The 20,993-nt window shown below is 44.0% G+C and overlaps 1 pseudogene across 1 annotated transcript; it reads left to right on the top strand.

Moving 5' to 3' along the window:
* Positions 1-3,250: 3,250 nt before the first annotated feature.
* On the top strand, positions 3,251-12,850 carry LOC309649472 (non-histone chromosomal protein HMG-14 pseudogene; annotated as a pseudogene). The gene has a single exon. The product of its transcript is annotated as a non-histone chromosomal protein HMG-14 pseudogene (transcript).
* Positions 12,851-20,993: the final 8,143 nt, after the last annotated feature.

Consider the following 20,993-nt stretch of genomic DNA (forward strand, 5'->3'; position numbering starts at 1 on the left):
CTCACATACTCAAGTCCAGTCTTTTTTTTTTTTTTTCTTCCTAGAACAGTAAGAACCAAGAACAAAATGAAAAGACACAAGCTTGTTTTGTTTGTTCCTGGGCCGTGTTCCCGGGACAGCCTGTTTGCCAGGTGTGTGATTCTGAGATGATGTTTATCAAGGGAACTTAGGTCTACAAGTCTGAGATGACATTGCCTGGGGTCGAGGGCCCCTGGGCCCCACGCCTCACCCCCTCCTGTCTTCCCTGCACCCCGCGGCCACAAAGCATCAGCCCCAGAGACGCATGCAGGGGGTAGAAGGGCCAGCTCAGAAGTTGCAGTTCAGGGCAAAGAAATAGCAAACCACAAGTTCATCTTGGGGACACCATGGCGGAGATAAGTGACCTGGAATTTCTACCCACTTCCTCCAACTGCAGAACCTCTGCTTCAAATAAACCAGGGAGTTGTGGGGGCTTGGGAAGGACCAGACTTTGAGCTGAAATGGTTAGAAATGAGGGGAGACGAATGGGTGTGGAAGTGAGGCTGGTGGGTGCGGGTGTTGCCATATGGGGTCAAAGCTGAGCCCTGACAGGACGCTTGCTCCTCCTGTGTGGGTGTCATCTACACCCTTACAGGCGCTCCTGTCGGTGACTCGGCTGGCCGACAATATGTCACTGATCGCCTACTGTGTACACTAGGCATATGGCCAGTGCCACAGGAGAGGTTATAAAGAATCGTACCCGGAGGAGCTGCCAGTTCCCGCCGGGGAGGGAGGGACACTTTGCTTCACTTGCTGGCTAAGTGCCCCGCAAGCCTTGCCTGCTCCAAGTTAACACCAATCAGCTGGATGTTTCTTTGTCTCCACTCTCTCCCTTCCTTCCCTCCCTTCTTTCTGTTTTGCAGATGGTACAGTTTTGTCATCATGAGGTGGGGTTAGACATAATAGATAACTTCTCCTGATAACTGTACCTCAGTTTATTTTAATTTTTTAGCAAGCTTCAATAAGCAAGTTTAAATGCTTGTTGAAAAAGATAAAACTATATAAAAACATCCAAAGAAGAAGGGCAAATCTTCACCGCTTTTACTTCCTGCTCTTCCTCTCCCAAGATACCCAGTGTTAACATATCAGTATTTATTTTCCAGCTTAGACCCTTTTTTCCCTGTACACACCTATTTCTGCATACAGTTTTTATACAGAAAGAGAGTATAAACTTTTGTTTAATTCACTTCTGTACTTCCAGCTTCAGGAACATGATAGACACTGAAAATATTTGTTGAACAAATGAATTAAGAATTTCTGAGATTTGTCTTTCTCATTTAAAAGTGCACCATGGACAGCCTTCCATGTCTCCAGCTCGTTCTTTCTATGGCTGCCCAGTATTCTATGGAATGTCTGCACGGTTGTTCAGCCACAACCCTGTTGTCAGACGTGGGCTTCCCCCTGCTTTCAGTATTGAAGCCCTTGTGCCTACCTCCTCCCACGCTCACATGAGTATTTCTCTAGGCAACTGTGGTAAACAGAATAATGGCTTCCCAAAGATGCTCACATCCTAGCCCTCAGAACCTGTGAATTTGTTTCCTTCCATGGCAAAAGCACTTGCAGGTGTGATTAAGCTGAGGCTCTTGAAATGGAGTCTCCTGGATTATCAGGTGTGTGCAATATAAGGCACCTTATAAGAAGGAGGCAGGAGACTCACAGTCGTGTGAGGAGATGTCCGGAGGAAGCCGGGGGAAAGCAGGAGTTGTGCTGACAGAGCAGAGGTTGGGGTGACGCCATTGCTGGAAGGTGCTATAAGCCAAAGAACGCGGACAGCCTCCAGAAGCTGGAAAAGGCAAAGAAATGGACTCTCCTCTAGAGCGTCCAGAAGGAATGCAGCCCTGCCGGCCCATTTTGGACTTCTGACCGCCAGAACTGTAAGATAATCAATTTTGGGGTTTTTTTCCAATTTTTTTATAGTGATAAAAATTTTATAGTGATAAAATTTACTGTCTTAACCATTTTTAGGTATACCGTTCAGTGGCATTAAATACCTGCATAATGTTTCATCAACACCATCCATCTCCGTAACTCTTGTCATCTTGTAAAACAGAAATTCTGGACCTATTAAACAATAACTCGCTATTGCCCCCTCCCCTCTGCCCCGGCAACCAACCTTCTACTTTCTGTCTCTATGATTTGGACTACTCTAAATGTCTCATATAGTGGAATCACATGGTATTCGTCTTTTTGTGGCTGGCATATTTCACTTAATATAATGTTCTTAAGATTCATCCATGTTGTAGCATATGTCAGAAGTTCCTTCTTTTTTAAGGCTGAATAATACTCCATTTTATGGTGGTGGATTTCTAGGCAGAACTGAGACAGGCATTCTTAGCTGAGACGCTAAGAGGTGGTTAAAACAATATTAGAACATCAAGGTAGCTGATTCCAAGCAGAGAAAACAGCTGACAATGTAGCGATGTATTTGAATCTGCTGTAATTAAGATTTTCCACAGGCTGTGGGGTGGGTGAGAGACCTCGTTGACAATTTTATCAAACTTGTGATGTTTAAATTCAGCAAAACGTTTACATAACAGATTTCAGAAGGAAATTAAATCTGTTTTAGTTTCACTTTTCTATTTAAAAATATAAATGGGCTAAAGGAAAGCTGATTTGATTAGATGTAGAATACTAAAGTGTGTAAATATGTCAGGGTCTAAAGCCAGTGGAGACACAAACAGGTGTGAGAAATTCCGTGCTCTTGATGACCACAAATGGGTGTGTAAAATCCTAGAGAAGCTTTAATTAAACAGTTCAAAAAAGGTAGCTCCTTTCTACAGAAGTTTTGCAGATTTTGATAGTTGTAGATTCTTTTTTGCTGTGTTGTAAAAAACAAAAAACAAAAAAGCTAACTTTTTTTTTTTTTGGTAAGGCTTCAGTGAGATAAGCCAGGTAAAGCGCTTAGGATAGCGCCTAACAGAGTTTACTTTTTTTTTTTTTAATTAATTAATTTATTTATTTATGGCTATGTTGGGTCTTCGTTTCTGTGCTAGGGCTTTCTCTAGTTGTGGCAAGCGGGGACCAATCTTCATCGCGGTGCGCGGGCCTCTCACTATCGCGGCCTCTCTTGTAGCGGAACACAGGCTCCAGACGCGCAGGCTCAGTAATTGTGGCTCACGGGCCCAGTTGCTCCGCGGCATGTGGGATCTTCCCAGACCAAGGCTCGAACCCGTGTCCCCTGCATTGGCAGGCGGATTCCCAACCACTGCACCACCAGGGAAGCCCCAAAAGCTAACTATTTTAAACCAGAAAATTTTGTTTACCCATTCATCTATCAGTGACCACTTGGGTTACTTGTATGTTTTAGCCATTGTCAATAATGCTGCTATAAGCATTGGAGTACTAATACCTCTTTAAGATCCTGCTCTCAGCTCTTTTGGGTATATATCCAGAAGTGGAATTCCTGGATCATATGGTAATTCTATCTTAAAATTTTTAAGGAAACTTCATACTGTTTTCAACAGCAGCTGTACCAGTTTGTTTTTTTTTTAATTTATTGTATTTTTGGCTGCGTTGGGTCTTCGTTGCTGCGCTCAGGCTTTCTCTAGTTGCGGTGAGCGGGGGCTACTCTTCGTTGCAGCACATGGGCTTCTCATAGTGGTGGCTTCTGTTGTTCTGGAGCACGGGCACTAGGCATGCGGGCTTCAGTAGTTGTGGCACGCTGGTTCAGCAGTTGTGGCTCACGGGCTCTAGAGCGCAGGCTCAGTAGTTGTGGCGCACGGGCTTAGTTGCTCCGCGGCATGTGGGATCTTCCCAGACCAGGGCTCAAACCAGTGTCTCCTGCGTTGGCAGTCAGATTCTTAACCACTGCGCCACCAGGGAAGTCCCCTATTCTCTAATCTTTATTTCCTTCCTTCTGCTAGCTTTGGGTTTAGTTTGTTCTTTTTCAAGTTCCTTAACTTGTAAAGTTATGTTCTTAATTTGAGATCTGTTTTTTTCAATGTGTTTATAGCTGTACATTTCCCCCTTAGGACTGCTTTTGCTGCATTATAGTTTTGGTATGTTGCATTTTTGTTTTCATTAAAACTAAGGAGTTTCTAATTCACCTTGTGATTTATTCTTTGATCCATTGGTTGTTTAAGAGTGTGTTGTTAAATTTCAGTATATTTGTGGATTTTCCAGTTTGCCTACTGTCACTGATTTCTCACTTTATCTCATTGTGGTCAGAGAAAATATGATAGTTATCTTTTAAAATCTATTGACACTTAATTTTTGTGGCCTAACATATGGTCTAACCTGGAAAATATCCCCGTGCACATAAGAAGAATGTGTATGCTTTTGGTGGTGGGTAGAGTGTGCAGTGTCTGTTATATATAGTTGGTTTGTTGTATCTATTTCCTTACTTCTGTCTGCTTGCTCTGTCCATTATTTCTCTCTTCAATTCTGTCAATTTTTGCTTTATTTATTCAGTTGTATGTCATTAGAAATGTAAGTGTTTATAATGTTACAGCAAGAGGATATATCAAATTTCTATGAATATATAATGTCCTACTTTGTCTCTTGTAAACTTTTTGATTTAAAATCTGTTTTATCCAGTGTTAGTACAGCCAACCCTGCTCTCTTTCGGTTACTGTTTGCATGGAATATCTTTTTCAATTCTTTCACTTTTGATCTATTTGTGCCTTTTGATCTAAAGTGAGTCTCTTGTGGATAGTATATAGTTGGACTGTGTTTTTTTAACCATTTTGCCAGTCTGTCTTTTGGGGAGTTTAATCCATTTACATTTAAAAGAGTAATTACTGGGAAGGAGAGACTTATGTCATCTTATTTGTTTTCTATACATTTTACAGCTTTGTTTTTCACTCCCTGCATTACAGTACTGTCTTCCTTAGTGTTTAGTTGACTTTTTTTTTGGTAGTGAAATGTTTAAATTCCTTTCTCATTCCTTTTTATTTATATTCTGTAGCTATTTTCTTTGTGGGTACCATGGGGATTACATTTAACATACTAAAGTTATAACACTCTTATTTGAATTTATACCAGCTTAACTTCAATAATATACAAGAACTCTGCTCCTTTACAGCTCCATCCCCACCCCTTGCTGTTGTTATCACAGAATTACACCTTTACACATTGTGTGCCCCAGAATAATGTAAACTAATAATGATTTTTAATGCACTAGTCTCAAGTCATTTAGAAAACAAAGTGGAATTATAAGCCATTGTTACAGTAATGTTAGCTTTTATAATTGCTTGTTTATGTACCTTTATTGGGATCTTTGTTTCTTCATATGGCTTCTAGTTGAATCTTTTTTCTTTCAGTTTCTCAGTCTTGATTATTTCCATTGTCCTATCTTCGAGTTCACTGATTCTTATGCCTGTTCAAATTTGCCTTTGAATCCCTCTAGTTAATTTTTCATTTCAATTATTATACTTTTCAGCTCCAGAATTTCTTTTTGGCTTCTTTTTAGGTTTTCTGTCTCATGATTGATGTTTCCATTTTTGTTCATACATTTTCCTGACTTCTTCCAAATCTTCCTTTAGTTCTTTGAGCATCTTTAAGACAGTTGTTTTAAAACAGTTGTTTTGTCTTCTGTATCTGCCATCAAGTCTTTTTCAGGGATAGTTCCTGTTGGTTTTATTTTTTTTTTTCTTTGAATGGGCCATACTTTTCTGTTTCTTTGTATGCCTTATGATTTTTTTGGAAAAAATTTGAATATTTGGATTTAATAATGTGGTAATTATGGAGACCAGATTCTCCCTGTTACCCAGAGTTTGCTGTTTTTTGTTACTGCTTTGTTTAATAGCGTTTTTTTGTTTGTTTGTTTCGCATTGCTGTAGGCTATCTATGTGCCAAGGATCAGCTGAGGTATAGTTTAAAGTCTTGGGTCTTTTCAGAGCCTTTCCTTGGGCATGCACGATCACTTGCTAACTTCCCCCATATATGCAGTTGTTTTGCATGTCTGATGGTTAATTTTGTGTCAGTTTGCCTGGGCTAAGGAATGCCTAGATAGCTGGTAAAAAAATTATTTCTGGGTATGTTTGTGAGGATGTTTTCAGAAGAGATTAGCAAAGAGATTAGAAGAAAATCAATACACTGAGTGAAAAAGATCTGCCTTCACCAATGTGGGCAGGCCTCATCCCATGCATCAAGGGTCTGAATAGAACAAAAAGGCAGAGGAAGGGCAAATTATCTCCCTCTTTTTAAGCTGGGAGGTCCATCTTCTGCTGCCCTCAGAGATACCAGAGCTCCTGTTTCTTGCACTAGCAGCCCCTCACCTGCCTGGTTCACAGGCCTTCAGCATTTTACTGAATTATGCCCATGGCCTTCCTGATTCTCCAGACTGCAGATCATGTGACTTCTCAGCCTCTGTAACATGAGCTGACTCCTATAATAAATTTCATATAGTTATACATAGAGAGAGAGAGAGAGGGAGATATCTATATAGAGATATCAATCTACATATATTATATTGGTTCTCTTTGGAGAACCCTAATACAGTATCCTTGTCTTTAATGTTTGGCCCTAAAAAGGAAGAAAAAGAGAAAAATGAAGAGGGCAGTAAAGGGCACCCACCCTTTAAGTCCCCTGGAAGTCACTTCAGCTGGAGGTGGAGGGGCAGCAGCAATCTAATCAGAAGCAGCAATGGGCAATCAGAGGATAGGTCTCCAGCATTTGGAGCACAGGGTCCTCTTTTGCCCAGCCTGGCTCCCACAAGCTGTATGCAAACAGCTGCCCACCATGGGAATGGGGGATGGGTAACTGCTATGCTCAGAGCTGAAACTGACCAAAATGAAGCACAGTTTACCTGTCCAAGCCTTTCCCTGGAAGTGGCAATCCTTCAATAGACTCCAGAGTTCCAAAATACTTACATGAGACAGATTCTGCCAGTACAGTTGTTGTCTGGGGGGCAGGGGGGGGGAGACAGATTCCTGATGCTTCCCGTACCACTGTCTTTCCAGAATCCTTTCTGTGTTCTTCAAAACCACCTAGTTCATAGTAATTTGTTACAGCAGCAGTAGAAAACTAATTCAGCAAGAGACCTAGAAATTTCTAGTTCAAAGTATAAACTCATTTTCTCAATTCATTTATTGTCCCTCATATAGACATGGTATCCATCCTGGTCACTGCCCTCCTGACAATTCCCAACGTGCCCATGTTCCTCTCAAAATGTCAATCCCAGAATGACCCACTGCTCTAGACCCTGCCCACTGGTACAGAGTAAGCGTTTTGTTCGATTTGATCAGCGTGTCTGGGAATCTCGCATTAAGCTCTGCTCGTTAAGCTAGAAATGAACTCAACACCTAAATCTACCGCAGTCCCATCTCTTCTGTCCTGTTCTTGTGTCATTGGTCTGTTTTTGACCTTGGGGCAGGACTTTATCCTTTCTAAACTTCATGTTGTCTAAAGTGAAATATTAGCATCTCCAGCATCAAGCTAGACTAGTTGTTTGTTGCCATTTCAATTCCTTGTCCTTTCGGAGAATAGGAAGAGCAGGTAGATTTGGCCCCTTATCCTGGGAGGAAGCTAACAGACATTATAAATAGAGTAGGTAAAAGCCACCATGTCAAAACTGGCTCAGCTTCAGGGCTTTACATGCCTAAGATGTGGCGGCGGGCTCCCAATCCGGTTCCATCCGGTTCTCCCCGCCCCCGCCGCGGGTCCCCCCAGCTCGGGCGGTGGGAGGAGCGGCAGCGGCCCGGCAGCCCAGCTTCGCGAAGGCGCTCGGTGCGCCGCGGCCCACAGGCACCCGGCACGCGCCCGCCCCGCCGCCGCGATGCCCAAGAGGAAGGTCAGTTCCGCTGAGGGGGCGGCGAAGGAGGAGCCCAAGAGGAGATGCGCGAGGGTGTCCGCTAAACCCGCTCCTGCAAAAGTGGAAACGAAGCCAAAAAAAGGCGGCAGGAAAGGATAAATCTTCAGACAAAAAAGTGCAAACAAAAGGGAAAAGGGGAGCAAAGGGAAAACAGGCTGAAGTGGCTAACCAAGAGACTAAAGAAGACTTAGCTGCAGAAGATAGAGAAACTAAAAACGCGGAGAGCCCAGCTTCTGATGAAGCAGGAGAGAAAGAAGCCAAGTCTGATTAATATCACACATCCGGTCCTATCAGTGGTCCCTGCCTCCCTTCTTGTACAATCCAGAGGAATATTTTTATCAACTATTTCGTAAATGCAAGTTTTTTAGTAGCTCTAGAAACATTTATAAAAAGGAGGGAATCCCACCTCATCCCATTTTTTAAGTGTAAATGCTTTTTTGTAAGAGGTGAAATCATTTGCTGGTTGCTTATTTGTTGGTACAACCGGAAAATAATGGGATATTGAACATGGGAGGCTTTGTCTTGGGTGTCAGCTTAACAGTCCACAGATGGAGGGTAGCTTTTATATCCTATAATACAAAGCATACTAAATGGCAGTTTGGAGTCAGTTGTGCATTTAATGTCTTAAACACTTTACATTACTTCTCTTCCCATGTTGTTTTTGGTAGAATTGTTTCCTAAAGCAAACCACTCACCCCTTGATCTTGGCTCTCCTGGGCAGAATTTTGTGCACTCTGTAACATCTTTGGTCGTGGTAGTCCAGTTCTTCTCGTAACTGTTAATGTGCTGTGAACGACTGACAATTTGAGTATGTAGTGTATATGATATTAAACTGTGAATTAGTGGGACTTACGATGTAACAGCATATCAATATTTGAAGATATTGGTACTTGATATCCTGTGAAGGGAAATTTGCCTCCAAATTTTAAGCTGGAAAGTCCCTGGAATAAATGTTCAGAAAAGAATCACAACTACATGACTTTTTAGATTTTTGGTATGTTTGTTGAGAATTGTGTACAAATTGAAATGTGTGTGTACTGATCCTCAAAACAATCAGTAAAATCTCAGTTATGGAAAAAAAAATGCCTAAGATGTGATTTATAGGGGAAAACTTCACCAAAGAGCCCAGCTCAAAGCAGGGACTGAATTTTTTTTTTTTTTTTTTTTTGTCGTATATGGCCTTTATTATGTTGAAGTAGGTTCCCTCTATGCCCACTTTCTGGAGAGTTTTTTTATCATAAATGGGTGTTGAATTTTGTCAAAAGCTTTTTCTGCACCTATTGAGATGATCATATGGTTTTTCTTCTTCAATTTGTTAATATGGTGTATCACATTGATTGATTTACGTATATTGAAGAATCCTTGCATCCCTGGGATAAATCCCACTTGATCATGGTGTATGATCCTTTTAATGTGTTGTTCTGTTTGCTAGTATTTTGTTGAGGATTTTTGCATCTATATTCATCAGTGATATTGGTCCATAATTTTCTTTTTTTGTAGTATCTGTCTGGATTTGGTATCAGGGTGATGGTGGCCTCATAGAACGAGTTTGGGAATTTTCCTTCCTCTGCAATTTTTTGGAAGAGTCTGAGAAGGATGGGTGTTAGCTCTTCTCTAAATGTTTGATAGAATTCACCTGTGAAGCCATCTGGTCCTGGACTTTTGTTTTTTGGAAGATTTTAAATCACAGTTTCAATTTCATTACTTGTGATTGGTCTGTTCATATTTTCTGTTTCTTCCTGGTTCAGTCTTGGAAGGCTATACCTTTCTAAGAATTTGTCCATTTCTTCCAGGTTGTCCATTTTATTGGCATAGCGTTGCTTGTAGTAGTCTCTTAGGATGCTTTGTATTTCTGCGGTGTCTGTTGTAACTTCTCCTTTTTCATTTCTAATTTTATTGATTTGAGTCCTCTCCCTCTTGATGAGTCTGGCTAATGGCTTATCAATTTTGTTTATCTTCTCAAAGAAACAGCTTTTAGTTTTATTGATCTTTGCTATTGTTTTCTTTGTTTCTATTTCATTTATTTCTGCTCTGATCTTTATGATTTCTTTCCTTCTGCTAACTTTGGGTTTCGTTTGTTCTTCTTTCTCTAGTTCCGTTAGGTGTAACGTTAGATTGTTTATTTGAGATTTTTCTTGTTTCTTTAGGTAGGCTTGTATAGCTATAAACTTCCCTCTTAGAACTGCTTTTGCTGCATCCCATAGGTTTTGGATCATCGTGTTTTCATTGTCATTTGTGTCTAGATATTTTTTGATTTCCTCTTTGATTTTTTTCAGTGATCTCTTGGTTATTTAGTAACGTATTGTTTAGCCTCATGTGTTTGTGTTTTTTACGTTTTTTTTCCTGTAATTGATTTCTAATCTCATAGCATTGTGGTCAGAAAAGATGCTTGATATGATTTCAATTTTCTTAAATTTACTGAGGCTTGATTTGTGACCCAAGATGTGATCTATCCTGGAGAATGTTCCGTGTGCACTTGAGAAGAAAGTATAATCTGCTGTTTTTGGATAGAATGTCCTATAAATATCCATTAAATCTATCTGGCTATTGTGTCATTTAAAGCTTCTGTTTCCTTATTAATTTTCTGTTTGGATGATCTGTCCATTGGTGTAAGTGAGGTGTTAAAGTCCCCCACTATTATTGTGTTACTGTCGATTTCCTCTTTTAGAGCTGGTAGCAGTTGCCTTATGTATTGAGGTGCTTCTCTGTTGGGTGCATATATATTTATAATCATTATATCTTCTTCTTGGATTGATCCCTTGATCATTACGTAGTGTCCTTCCTTGTCTCTTGTAACATTCTTTAAAGTCTATTTTATCAGATATGAGTATTGCTACTCCAGCTTTCTTTTGATTTCCATTTGCATGGAATATCTTTTTCCATCCCCTCACTTTCAGTCTGTATATGTCCCTAGGTCTGAAGTGGGTCTCTTGTAGACAGCATATATATGTGTCTTGTTTTTATATCCATTCAGCAAGCCTCTGTCTTTTGGTTGGAGCATTTAATCCATTCACGTTTAAGGTAATTATCGATATGTATGTTCCTATGACCATTTTCTTAATTGTTTTGGGTTTGTTTTTGTAGGTCCTTTTCTTCTCTTGTGTTTCCCACTTAGAGAAGTTCCTTTAGCATTTGTTGTAGAGCTGGTTTGGTGGTGCTGAATTCTCTTAGCTTTTGCTTGTCTGTAAAGCTTTTGTTTTCTCCATCAAATCTGAATGAGATCCTTGCTGGGTAGAGTAATCTTGGTTGTAGGTTCTTCCCTTTCATCACTTTAAGTATATCATGCCACTCCCTTCTGCCTTGTAGAGTTTCTGCTGAGAAATCAGCTGTTAACCTTATGGGAGTTCCCTTGTATGTTATTTATCATTTTTCCCTTGCTGCTTTCAATAATTTTTCTTTGTCTTTAATTTTTGCCAACTTGATTACTATGTGTCTCGGCGTGTTTCTCCTTGGGTTTATCCTGTATGGGACTCTCTGCGCTTCCTGGACTTGGGTGGATATTTCCTTTCCCATGTTAGGGGAGTTTTTGACTATAATCTCTTCAAATATTTTCTCTGGTCCTTTCTCTCTCTCTTCTCCTTCTGGGACCCCTATAATGAGAATGTTGTTGCATTTAATGTGGTCCCAGAGGTCTCTTAGGCTGTCTTCATTTCTTTTCATTCTTTTCTCTTTGTTCTGTTCTGCAGCAGTGAATTCCACCGTTCTGTCATCCAGGTCCCTTATCTGTTCTTCTGCCTCAGTTATTCTGCTATTGATTCCTTCTAGTGTATTTTTCATTTCAGTTATTGTATTGGTCATCTCTGTTTGTTTGTTCTTTAATTCTTCTAGATCTTTGTTAAACATTTCTTGCATCTTCTCAATCTTTGCCTCCATTCTTTTTCCGAGGTCCTGGATCATCTTCACTATCGTTATTCTGAGTTCTTTTTCTGGAAGTTTGCCTGTCTCTATTTCATTTAGTTGTTTTTCTGGGGTTTTATCTTGTTCCTTCATCTGGTACATAGTCCTCTGCCTTTTCATCTTGTCTGTCTTTCTGTGAATCCAGGGACTGAATTTATGTTGGGAATTTATTTTGTCATCAGTGCCAGAGTGGCCAGGTCATCCAAATGTTGGCGCCAGATGCTGCAGGCCTCCTCCAATGCCAGAAGAGAGGAGAAGCCCCCAGCCTTCACACCTGTGTGACAGGCACCTCCCTTTAGCCCCCTGGGGCCCCACCCAGCACTTGGTCAAGTGAACTCTCAAGGATTGATAATTCTTTGGCACTTTATTGTCTGATAGGGCTGGGTGGTTTTGTTTTTGTTTTTAAGGAAGGCGTTCTCTTTTTTTTTAATTAATTAATTTACGCCTGTGTTGGGTCTTCATTTCTGTGCGAGGGCTTTCTCTAGTTGTGGCAAGCAGGGGCCACTCTTCATCGCGGTGCGCAGGCCTCTCACTTTCGCGGCCTCTCTCGTTGTGGAGCATGGGCTCCAGACGTGCAGGCTCAGTAATTATGGCTCACGGGCCCAGTTGCTCGGCGGCATGTGGGATCTTCCCAGACCAGGGCTCGAACCCGTGTCCCCTGCATTGGCAGGCAGACTCTCAACCACTGCGCCACCAGTGAAGCCCCCGGGCTGGGTGGTTTTACAAATGTAAAGCAAGTTAGAGTTTGGAGAGAGCCAATTCCATCCCGGTTCCTCTTTTTACAGAGAAAGCCAAGGCTAGTTTGTGTAGACTTCAGAGTTCTCTAAGTTATGCTTTGTGGAATAGCCTCATGGGAAGTCTCTGTGGGGGCTTCCCTGGTGGCACAGTGGTTAAGAATCCGCCTGCCAATGCAGGGGACACGGGTTCGAGCCCTGGTCCAGGAAGATCCCACATGCCATGGAGCAACTAAGCCCGTGCGCCACAACTACTGAGCCTGAGCTCTAGAGCCCACGAGCCACAACTACTGAAACCCATGTGCCTAGAGCCCGTGCTCTGCAACAAGAGAAGCCACCACAATGAGAAGCCCGCACACCGCAACGAAGAGTAGCCCCCGCTCGCTGTAACTAGAGAAAGCCTGGGCGCAGCAATGAAGACACAATGCAGCCAAAAATAAATAAATTTAAAAAAAGGAAGTCTCTGTGGGCATTTTTTACTCCAGCCAACAGCGGGTGTGCTGGGCCAGACCAGGAAAAATGCTTCCAGACAGGGCTCACACATACTTGTATCAGAAGCACTAGATTCGTTTCCTAGGGCTGCTGTAACATAGTACCACAAACTGGGTGGCTTAAAACAATGGAAAGTTCTTGTCTCTCAGTTCTGAGGGCAGGTGGTCTGAAATCAAGGTGTCAGCAGGGCCAAGTTCTCTCTGCAAGCTTCAGGGAAGATCCTTCCCTGCCCCTTCCAGCATCCGGTGGCTCCCGGCGACCCCTGGCATTCCCTAGCTTGCAGGTGCATCACTCCATTCTCTGCCTGTGTCATCACACAGCGTTCTTTCTGTGTCTCTGCATCATCTTCCCTCTGCGTGTGTCCATCTCTGTGCCCAAACTTCCCCTCTTATAAGAGCACCAGTCCTGTTGCATCAGGGCCCACTCTATTGGGGGCCCTCTTCTTAACTTGATTACCTCTGCAAAGACCCTGTTTCAAAATAAAGTGACATCCACAGGTACCAAGGGTTAGGACTTCAACATCTCTTCTAGGGACACAATTCAACTGTAATAGGAGCCTTCTACCAGGAGACAGAATGAAGCAAGTAACAAAGGCCCAGGGATGCTGGTTCCATTAGCCATGGCCTAACTGAGATATGAGGGCATCTGGACAGGCAGCCCTCAAAACTAGTATTCCTGGCTGACCCTGATGGTGAATCATTGAAGGAAGGGCTGATACAGGGCCCAGTCTCTGCACTGACTCTTTTTTTAACTTCAAAAAAATTTTTTTGGCCGCACTGCAGCGGCATGCAGTACTTCCCTGACCAGGGATTGAACCCAGTGGAAGTGCGGAGTCTTAACCACTGGACCACCAGAGGGAAGTCCTCTGTACTGTCTTGAGAGCCTTCCTCAGACCCAAACTTGCTTCCCTGACTTGGCAAAGCAAGCTCCGGAATCCCTCCGTCACCTGCCTCAGGATCCAGTTAGCAGTTGTTATTACTTGTATCAGTATTACTTATTCCACCCTCGCTCCTTCCCAAAGTGCTCCTTCTACCCCCACACGGCTTCCCCTGAGAAGAGCTCTGGTTAATTAATACGATCTTCCCTCCGCTTGCTGCATTTCCAATGTGTCCTGGTGGCCCGTACGCACTGGCATCCCGGGCAGCCCCCCGGCACACCAGCCCCTCAGCCTCACTCTCCTCGCAGCTCTCGGCCGTGGAGGGTGGGGCTACCCCATTCCCGGGCCTCGCTGCCAGGGGAGCCTGTGTGCTTGGGTATCTTCTGGCTCCAAAACATTGCCAGTGACCTGCTCGCTCTGATCCTTGATGAGACTTCTCACTTCAGTAAAGATTTGCAGACGCATCCAAATCCATCACCTGGAAAATACCAAGAACCGTTGTGTCCTGTTTGAGTGGGGCCACTCAGGCTAATTGTTTCCGCAGGGGCAGTGGAGGGCCTGCATTGCTTCATCCCAGGGTCTTACATCCTTGACTGGAAGCATTTTCCAAGCCCACTGCAGCCTAGATAGAAAACTGCAGTGAGACTTTCCATTAGGTGGTTCTAGAAATGCCACCTTAGAGAACCATGAACTTGCCTGCGAGTGACAGGACTGCAGGTATTAAACTGGGTGGGCCCTGCTGTCCCAGGCCTGCAGGCGAGGGCCCTGGCATCACCCACTCCATTTCCCTCCATACCCTCCCCGGAGGGCACTGCCATTGCCCAACAGGTTCTGGGAGATAGAAAGGAGAAGAATCATCCCGAGGGAACTGAGGTCAGTGGCAGCACATCTGCAGCAAGGGGTACAGGGCTGCTGGGCCGACGCGTCCATTCAGTACACTGTGAGCAGTGCCTTCTGGAATTGGGTTCTGGCTGCAGTGCAGAGGCCTGGCAAGGGTGGGGCAGACATCCGTGAGTGAAGGAGAAGTTTTCTGGAAAGGAAAGTGAACATCTCATGGGAGCTGTATGATATTACGGAGAATGGTCACTAGACTAAAAGTGCCTGTGCCGTCTGTACCTGGACCCCCTTTGCACTCAAAAAGATGTGAACACTTTTTGGAACTTCAGTGGGCTGTGTTTCTTTGAGACCCTGCACCAGGATTGGATCACATGGGTGTCAGAGCCTCAGTGGGGTTCCATGTGCTTTGCCCTCTATAATCCTCACAACAACCCCGAGATGATGGTGGTGGTGTTATTATTCCCATTTTACAGATGAGAAAACCTAGGACCAGGCAGATTAAGTGACTGGTTGAAGATCTCCCATGACTGGTTTGTGCAGAGCTGGAATTTAGAACCCTGGCCTGGACACCTCACCTCTTCCCACCTCCTTGGTGCTGTGTTCCCTGAGTCAGAATGGCCCAACCCAGACTTGGGAATCCGGTGCTCCAGGGCCTGGAATTGGCCAGAGCTCTCAGAGCCGTAAATAGACCCCATTCCCAGTGGGATGTGCTGTGTGGAGACACCAAGTCTCCTTGCAGCCCAGGAAAAGCATTAGCAATGCCCACGGGGAGAGTCTGCAGGGCTGCTCTCCAACCCCCGCGCCCCCCCCCTCCCCCGCTGGGGAGAGCATGGAGCCAGCTGCAGGTCCCACAGGGAAGGAAAGCCAGCCCAGCCTGCTCCTGGCTTTGTGCCTTTCTCCATGTGGCCTAAGAACGGAGGACACCCTTTGGATACCCCAGGACTTCACAGGCCATGAGGGCCACAATGGCCAAGAGGAGATAAATTTGAGTGGGTCCTTCTCAGTGGGCTGTCGGCGTGAGATTACAAATAAGTGACAGTTTCCATAATTACGTGCTGTCTATTCTGAAGCAAGGGTGGATGCGGGTCAGGGCTCTAGAACCAGGTTCAAGTCCTGGTCCTTCTGTGGTGTTGGCCTCATGACCTCAGGCAAGTGAGCCAGCTGGCAAGACTGACCTTAGACTCGGCTCACCCTCATGGCTGCTTTCCCTTCAGACCAGCACCCACCCAACCCCACCCAGCACCCATCCCCCCAACCAGCACACGAGTGGTGCCAAGACTCGCAAGTGGTGTGAACCAGACTACCTAGCACCTCCCATGAAGACATGCCCAGAGTTTGGGGCTCAAGCAGCCTACGGGGAGGAAGACATCCTCCAGATCAAGGGAGCCCAGAGTCTTCTCCAGGGTGGCTGGAGAAGGGCCTACACCAACCCACAGGACTCCCGCCTGCCATTCCAGTGGCCTCTTAGTCCCACACTGCCACGCCCACTGAGCATCCACTCATCCATCACGTGCTGATAGGGAGCCACCCAGTCTTATGGCATTTTGTTACGTCATCCTGAGCTAAGACGGTGCAGCTCCAGGCACAGAGTGTGCTTCTGAAGCCTCTGGTTCATTTCCATCATTAGGTTCAGGGCTGGGCACCAGTCAGCCAGGGAGCTGCACCCACCACCGTCAGGTTCTCCAGGGCTGATGACTGACACTGCATTGCCTGATTGCTTCCTAGGAACTGAGCCCCCAGCTTATCGGCCACTTGGTACCACACTCCCCATGCGCAGCCCTGAGCTGGCAAGGGTCTGTGCCAGCTCACTGTTCCCACATACCCTGCTCCAAGGGAAATCTCTGCATGGCTCCCAGCTCCCCAGGATCTGACATATTAAAGCCTCCAGCCCCTCCCCCAACCCAGGTTGAAGGGTTGCGTCAGGAACTCACCGGGTATGTGAATGTGTACGTGTGTGTTCGTAACACAATAGGCTGGATTCTTCCTGATGTTTCACTTCAGACTGAGGTCTGCTGCAAAATAAGTCACTGAGAGGGGCTCACACGTGAGAATAGGATTCAATTTCTGGAGGGTGAGAGGCCAGGCAATGGATGTCTGTCCAGAGAAACAAGGTGTCCCAACAGGCAGGTGTGCAGAGCGCAGCAACGAGAAATTCACTCAATGCACAGGAATTAAGTGCCTGTTGTTTGCCAGGCTCTGTGAGGGACTCTGGGATACAGACAGGACACAGACCACAGAGGCTTAGAAGTCAAGGTCTAGAATCAACCACCCCTGGTCCAACCCTGGCTCCATTTAGCATCTCTGTGAAGCCAAGAACATCTGCTTTTTTTCTGCCAACATCCATTCTCAGCTCCTCTGGTAACTATACCCCTATTGTTCTCTGGGGAACCATCCCTGTGGTTCACGTTGTCCCAGAGAAGCTGACCTCAGGCCCAGTTTCTGGGGAAGAGTGAGGGATCCCCTCACCCCGAGACAATCACTGGCTCCCAGGAGCAGGCAGGCACATGACCTAGCCGGGGCCCTGGTCACAACCCTAGACGCCCCTGAGCTCCTGCCAGACCTGAAACCAGAGAGAAGGTAGGGACCACTTCCTGTCTCCATCTGGCCACTAGACAGAGCCCCAAACTGAAGCAAACACAACAGAAGCAAGAACCAGAGATGGGGGGAGACCGAGGCCTGACAGCATGCGAGTCTTGGGTTAGCCGTGCCTGAAATAGCTGCATCCCCACACCTCTCAGTTCAGTAAGTAAATTAATTGCCTCTTTTAAATTGTCTTGTATAAGCCAGATTAAATTAGGTTTCTGCCGTGTACAACTCTTCTAATACCCATACGTACCCAAAGCAATTGCAGAGTTATGAAAATGGAGAATGAACCAAGACAGCAGTGTCTCCAGGTTGTACTTGGTTACACACGGTTGGTGAGGGGTTACTGATGAGGTGCCGATCTGTGGTTAGCATGTCACATGTAGGCAGAAGGGCTTCTCATCTAAGTGGCTTTGTGGATACCAGATAAAGTCTGACCTTTTCCCCTTCTTTTCTGAGAGTGCCTCACAGGCAGACTGGTTTCTCCTTGGGTACCCCAAGGGGTGAGACCCTCACCCATCACTCTAGGGACCCTGAGGTTAGAGGTTTTCAACTCCCCACCCTGTCAGCCTGCAATGGCCATAGCTCCATGCAGATTCACTGACCCCTGAGTGAACACTTTCAACTCATCCAGGAACGGGATTCTTAGATTAAAAGAGGGGCAAGGAAAGGCACATTTCTGGAGAGGAGGTGACCTGAGCAGGAGATGGAATTCTGCGTGCATGTGGGGAGGGGCAGGGGGCTGTTAGATCTCCGTTGACTTACTGGGTCTGGCACCCAGAGGTGCTTAATAAACTGGTTTTTCCATAGATATGAATGAGTTAATGAGCAGACCTCATAGAGGGGCAGAGTACAGAGATGGTTATTATATAGGGAATTTCCTAAGATCTCAAAAGACCTTGGGACATCAGTTGGCAAAATGTGCCTCAAATTTGTCAGATTTTTGCCATAATTTCATGCCGCCTGACTGTTATCTACTTAATATTTTTATTCAAAGTACCCCCCTTTTTTAAAATATACCACTATGGCAAATACATGTACAATGCAGATGCAATGATTCTAAGCCTGAGGCTGGTCTCTTTGTTAAAAAGGATTAGCAAGAGCTAGAGAGGCATTAACAACAGCCAGCACCTAACAGAGACTTCCTCTTTGTATACTCAGCACTGAAAGGAAAGACTTAACATGATATTTACTGCTATTTAATTATATGTTAGGGTATTCACTCAAAATCATCATGTGTATCTTCTGTATCCCAGGAAATACCGGCTTAGCTCAAGAATGTTATGAATTCAGTTCCAAACCACTGCAATGAAGTGAATATCGCAATAAAGCGAGTCACAAGACTTTTTTTGTTTCCTAGTGCATGTAAAAGTTATGTTTACACTATACTGTGGTGTGTTATTTATTGTAATGTTTAATTTAAATGTTTAAATTATTTAATGTTATAATATTGCAAGAATTACTGAAACATGACAGAAGCATGAGGCAAGCAAATGCTGTTAGAAAAATGGCACCTATAGACTTGCTCAATGCAGGGATGCCACAAACCTTCAATCTGTATAAAATGCGATGTCTGCAAAGTGCAGTAAAGCAATACACAATAAAACCAGGGATGCCTGTATGTCCTGAGCTGCCGGAACACTCTGTACAAAAATGCAGGGCACTGCCAATCAGTGGCCTGTGGTCTCAAGGCTGTGCCCTTGGCTGGTCTAGTGAACCATCCTGCTGCCCCTCTGGGCTACCTCTGGGGCTGCTCACTTTCTTTAGGTTGAGGTCCTGGGTTTCTCTCCTTGACTCACAGGAGGCCAGCTGGTGCTTGGATCCTAGACTGGGTTGCCCAGAATCCTCATGCTGAGCTCCCCATCCTGCTGCAGGCTTATTAACTATCATAATTTCAAAGTAGTGACGAACAAAAACAGTGTTTCAAGTTATCTGTAACAATTACCATGATATGAAAATATCTGTGAGGGACTTCCTGGTGGCACAGTGGTTAAGAATCCACGTGCCAATGCAGAGGACACGGGTTCGAGCCCTGGTCCGGGAAGATCCCACGTGCCACGGAGCAACTAAGCCCATGTGCCACAACTACTGAGCCTGCACCCCAGAGCCCTCGAGCCACAACTACTGAGCTCGTGTGCCAGAACTACTGAAGCCCACGCACCTACAGCCCATGCTCCACAACAAGAGAAGCCACCACAATGCGAAGCCCGTGCACAGCAATGAAGAGTAGACCCTCCTCACTGCAACTAGAGAAAGCCCATGCGCAGCCAAAAATTTTAAAAATAAATAAACATGGCCAAAAATTTAAAAAATAAATTTATTAAAAAATCTGTGATTTCTCGTGCAGCAAAGACACTAATACTGCTGAGATGACTATGGTTTGTTGCCTACAACTATATTTAAGGGAAATGCTAAGTTGAGTTAGAGGTTAGTGAAAAGAAAGAATCTTTTTTGCTCATTGTTTTAAAATGTAGATTTTATTATCATTCAGATATGGTAAGGCCAACAGATCAAGAGATGATTGCCATTGAAAAGATAATTTGTGACTCCCAGATCCCAAGAGGAGGGGTCACACTGTGCCATGCCACACAGGGCCACACGGGGAAGCACCAGGGAGGGAGAAGGAGCAGGAGGAAAGCGTGGGTAAGAGCCTTTACTGTGGTTTCTATGGGAAAGAGCCAGTGATGCAAGGTAAGCAGGCTTAGGATTGGCTAGTTTGAATCATTTCAATGGGCTCTGGGGTGTAGAGGCTATTCTGGTTGGTACCTGCCCTAGGGAGATTGATGTAAAATGGTTCAGACCCACTTAGGAAGAGGGAAGGGTGTTATCTGATAAATCTAATTATACACCTACCCAATGACCCAGAAATTCCTCTTAGCTCTTTAGCTAGGAGAAATTAAAACATAATGCTCACAAAAAAAAAAAATTGCAAAAAAATGTTCATAGCGGCTTTTTTTCATAATAACCAAAAACTAGAAATGGCCCCAATGTCCATCAACAGGAGAATGGATAAACAAACTGTGGTTTATAATGGAATACTACTTGCCAATAAAAAAGGAACAACTACGTGGCAATAAAAAAGGAACAAACAATGATACACAAGATAACATGGATGAAAAAAAAGAGTGGATATATGTATATGTATAACTGATTCACTTTGCTGTACACCTGAAGCTAACACAACATTGTAAATCAACTATACTCCAATAAAAATTTAAAAAAAAATCATTGTAAGCCTCAAAAAGAAAAAAAGATAACATGGATGAATCTCATAAACATGTTAAGCAGGAAAAGCCAAACAAAAAAGAGTATATTCCATTTATATGAAATTCTAGGACAGGCTAAGTAATGCACAGGACAGTCCCCAAGAACAAAGAATTATTTGGACCAAAATGTCAATAATGCTGAAAATGGTGGGAAAAAAATCAGAACAGTGGTTGTCTCTTGGAGGATGGGGCAAGGATTGCCTGAGGATGGCCATGAAGGAATTTTCTAGGGTAATGGTAATGTCTCATATTTTGATTGCAGTTTGGGTTACGCAGGTGTATTCATTTGTCAAAATTCAGCAAATGTGTACTTAGGATTTTTGCATTTCATTGTATATAAATTTGATTAAAAACTGAAAAAAAATTGAATGTTAATGAATGACATGTATGCTGAAGTATTTAGGGGAGTGCACTGATGCCTGTAGTTTGCTTTGAAATACATTAAAAAATAAGGTGGATTGATGGATGGATAGAGGGATGGATAGATGGATAAATATACCTAGGTAATTATTTTTTCTTTTTTAAAATTTTATTCA

The sequence above is a fragment of the Balaenoptera physalus genome (genome assembly GCF_965194825.1).
Source record: "Balaenoptera physalus genome assembly, chromosome: 19".
In the NCBI taxonomy this organism is placed as follows: Eukaryota; Metazoa; Chordata; class Mammalia; order Artiodactyla; family Balaenopteridae; genus Balaenoptera; species Balaenoptera physalus.